Source organism: Cupressus sempervirens, chromosome 3 (assembly GCF_028749045.1).
Source record: "Cupressus sempervirens isolate cs-2001-9-10 chromosome 3, ASM2874904v1, whole genome shotgun sequence".
NCBI classification, from domain to species: Eukaryota; Viridiplantae; Streptophyta; class Pinopsida; order Cupressales; family Cupressaceae; genus Cupressus; species Cupressus sempervirens.
The window spans coordinates 802,906,291-802,910,934 of record NC_143120.1 but is presented as its reverse complement, the minus strand read 5'-3'; the positions used below and the strand labels follow the sequence as shown (position 1 = coordinate 802,910,934).

General features: G+C 35.7%; 1 pseudogene; it reads right to left on the bottom strand.

Moving 5' to 3' along the window:
- Positions 1–903: 903 nt before the first annotated feature.
- LOC149569233 (calcium-dependent protein kinase 1 pseudogene) lies at positions 904–1,745 on the bottom strand (annotated as a pseudogene).
- Between the last annotated feature and the right edge of the window lie 2,899 nt (positions 1,746–4,644).

Genomic DNA, 4,644 nt, shown 5'->3' with positions numbered 1-4,644 from the left:
AAGTCCAATGGACCCATCTGATCTAGATGGTGAAGAGGAGACCCTGACGCCATGAATTTGATCAGCATGACTTCTAGCTTCATCATGCAAAGGGGTGTTAACCAAGTTTTCTATGTTGCTACCATAGACATATATAAACTAGGAACCACCAATATGTCCCCAACCTTCTTTCACCCGCTCGAGCCATTTCAAATAGAAAATTCCCTTGTCTATTTTAAACAATACCACCTCATGCACTCCATTGACAATCTCAAACATTATACTTCATCATTGAAGAATTCCTGCTGAAGGAGAAGGACCACACTCCACATTTAATCTCATATTTGAAAAGAACTTCTCCATTAAGGTACCCTCATGTCTATTGCTTACATAGACATGTCATTTGCCAGTTCAGTGACTACCATTTGACAGTCTACCACATGCTCCCACCATTGCGAATCATTGCTTCTATGTCATTCCACTGATAATTATTGTAATGGCTACCATTCCCAAATTCTTCATGCACACACCACTTTCTCTCATTATCATAACTCTCAATTCCAATTGTTAGGAGACTGATGATGCTAACAGGTGTAATGCTTTATAAACTTTTCCAACATTTTGAGTCAATGATTCAATATAGGCTCAATTGAGATTCTTGTCAATGGTTATGTCTACTCTCTTGGAGCTAGGAATTAGATCACTCCATGCTCATGGGTGATGACTAACCAAAAGATGGGTTTTCCATAGTCTTCAACTAACCTTTCTCCAACTTGGAGCTTCCAAATTGTCATGTGATAGCACCATAGCATTTTGGAAGCAATATGAACCCCAAAGTGTATTATAACATATCATGACATATTATAGCATATTATGATAGTAAGACACTTTCATGTCGAGCCTACATTTCCATTGAATGTATTATCATTCCCATGACGGGACATGCTTCTCATGTTTTCTATTTTCATTGGCATCTTGTTGACCTCTCCTCAACATGCTAGCAAATTCATCATAGTTAATTCCTCAGCAATTATATCCCTAATGGTTTCTTTATCGCCTAATCCATAGTTTTTTAGAGCTTGCTCCAATTCTTCCTTTGTAATGTACCCACTATTATATTTGTCAAAATATTGAAAGGAAGAATATATATGGTCTTCCTTGTCCATTATGTTCATGTGCATTGTGGTTGTGATAAATTCAAGGTAACCAATCATTCCATTCCCATCTACATTTGTAGCATCCATCAATTGCCTGACTTCTAGGTCAGAGATTCTAGACTCTGATCTTTCAAGGCTAGTCTTTAACTCTTTGTATGTAATTGTACCACTATTATCAGTGTCCATGGTTTTGAACTTCTCCTTCAAACCCAGTATTTCCTCTTCTAATAGACTATCAACAATCACCTTGAGAGCAACTTTCTTCAGCTTGTTCATTCCTCTAAATTGCTTCATCCTAACCAATATAGCAATGTCAAGTGGTTTTTCAGGGGTTTCCCCATCTTCTCTCATCTATGAATTCTTTAAAATGTCAATAGCTTTAAAATGCTCCTTTGGATACTATCTCACCATATTTTTGACACGGTCTTTTGCACCACTAGATATAGATGGCCATGGATCACTTGTATAATCAACATGTTTGCGTAATATAGCATAAAAAATGCCTTATTTTGACTTTGCCCAAAATGGAAGGACACTAGCCAAAAGAATGTACAGTATTGCTCCAACACTCCATATGTCTATCTCTTGTCCATAGCCTTTCCAACACATCTACTTACTTCTAAACACAGTATAGTATTGCATCAATTTCTGTTGAAGGAGGTTGATCTACAAATGCAAAAGTCCCGCAAAAAATAGCTTATTCTATGAAGTATGACCCTTGATGCATCATCTTTCTGTTGGGAATCACATTATGCTTTTTCCTAGGTCTTTTAGGGTTCCCATATGTTTTAGGCTCTCAAATGTTATGATATTGTGCTTATTTTCCAAATCAAGTAGAACTGAAATTAGAAGTTGAGTCCCGTGTGCAAGTGTTTCAATGCCAACTCCAAAGTGGGGATACACTGGAGTCTTAGTTGCACCAAGGTAACAATCTTCTTCACAGGGGTACTCACTAGTATATAACATGTGCACCACTGCAATTCCATCTCAACAACTTAATCAAAGACATAATTAGGGTTTCCATTTGCATTTTAAATCTTCCATCAAAATATTTCTAGAAACCTTAAATTATTGACAACAAAAATGCAAAAAATTCCAGAGCCTACGTGTATCAATATTTGAGAAGTCACTTTGGAAAATCTTCTCTTACTAAAATATTTCCACAACACTCTCAAATTTGGTTCCACATGTCACCGGATTCATAAAACATAAAATGAATTTTAAATAAGGAATTTGAATCTTTCAACTTGGACAATGAAACTGGATGAGCATGGGATATGACCAATCAATGGGAGGGCCTTTACTTTCTAGAAAATTTTGAGTATGGATTGACTCAAAGAAAAAGGGGGAAGGCTCAAATTTGATGCAACTTTATTGAAGGGAAACACCAAAAACACCTACAATGCAGGCAAGGAAAACTAACAAACAAACTACACCTAGCCACAACAAAAACTTTATGTACAAAGAATAGGACAAGTAGCCCATACTCAGAAGAATTTACCTGGCTACTCATGGAAAACCATTAACTAGTTGAAAGAAGTATGTGCCAGTGTGAAACAATGGTTGGTGTACAAGTGAGCCCATTCCTAAAAATTGGAGTACAACCATTGAAAAGAAAAACCTTTCAGCCACAAGGATTTCAAATAGCAGACTAAAACAAAAGAGCCAACACTATAGTTCATGAATCATAATAGATTAATGCTCCCTCATGGAGGTTGGTTCTTATCAGCACCCTTGATTTCTTCCATGAGATAATCAAAAAATGAAATGGGGCTTTTATGGAGAAAGCTTTTCTTGGAATTGCCAGAATGATCACCCACATAGCTCCTATTTAAGTCTGCATCTTACACTTCCAAAGATTCATATTCCAAGAACCTATCTACAAAATCTATCTCAAAACAAAAAGATTCCAGTGTAGGACCAAAATCCATTAGCCCATCTTCACAATCAAACCTGAACACTTCTAATTCAGGTTGTGTGCATGGAATTAGTCTGGGGCTAAAAGAATTTCCTTTAACTTCCATCTCATCTTTCTCAATATCTTTGTATGCCTTGGGCTAAAAAGACTCTTCATTCATTTTGATGTGATCAACCAAAAATAATTCATAATCAACTTCAATCTTTTCTTGTGTATGTTGATCTTTCATACCTTCTTGAATAACATCATTTGATGAAATATCAATAGCAGTCCCAAATATAAAAGAATCAAATTCTACACTTAAAACATCTTCTGATAAGTTTTCAATTGATCTTCCACCTTCTAGCCCTTGTTCATTAGGAGGTACATCAAGGCCAATTGTTGAGTTAGATGATTGTGAGACATTCATCTTTAGACTCAACATGTAGATGGTAGGCTCCAGCTATACTATGGGGAAAACTTTCAATCACAGGAGGAATTAGAAAATCTACATCATTAAAGACTATTAGATTCTGACAAAATGAAAAAGTGGGTGCTGATTTTACTGCTTTGAGAATAGGCCTTTTTTGTTTAGGCTTTACTTTTGAATACTGTTGCTGCTCATAGAGACAAATTTCTACTTGTGAAATTTCTCTACACTTCATTCCTCTTAAAAACATGTCATCATCTAAACTAATAGCCTCCCTTTATGAATCTTTCAATGTTTTTACTTTTAAACAAAGAAGCAAGAATTTAATTTCTATTTACATGGCAGCAATGAAAACACACAACTGATTGTTTTCAGTTGGTTAGCTAGTTAGGGGTATCTTACCAATAGTTCTATTGAATCTATCAATAAAATCTCTCATGACTTCCCCTTTTTCCAAGTTGATTTGAAAGAAATTAAATAAAAATTTAGCTACATCAAGTGCATGCATAAACCTCTAAAGAAATTTCACCTCAAGATCATTCCAACAGGTGATGCAACCGTTCTGCAAATTTTGAAACCAATCTATTGCACTCCTAATGAGGCTTCCAACAAATAATTTGACAAATACATTCTCCTCCTACACACCAAGAATCTTGTAGGCAACTATAAATGCTTTGATATGGTCATTTGGATCCTGAGTCTTGTCTCCAAAAAACTTAGGAAAGTATTCCCATGATCTTTTAGGCAGGGCTGAATATTGGACCAAGGCAAACGGTCCGATCTGAGCTCCCCATGGTTGAGTGACAACCACAACCATAATATACACCATAATTCTTCAACCAAATTTGATTAGAGTCACCAACCTCTATCCTTAGGAAGGTACCTTAAGATATCCAAGAAAAGAAAAGCACTAGAACTTGCTTTCTTTCTCTAGCAGAGATGCCAAAAACTATTAGTAAACAGTTTTTCCCTTCAACAAGAATTACAAAACATGACTTAATACACCCAACAAGAAGGAAAAAACATACTACTAGTTGGATTAGTTATCATTGATTGATAACTATCCTCTGAATTAAGAGGTAAACTCCCTCATAAAAGATATTCAATGAATTTAATATCTGGTTGTGCCTTTAACCTGAAGACACAAAAGGATTTTTAACACCTGCCCATTAACATGAGAT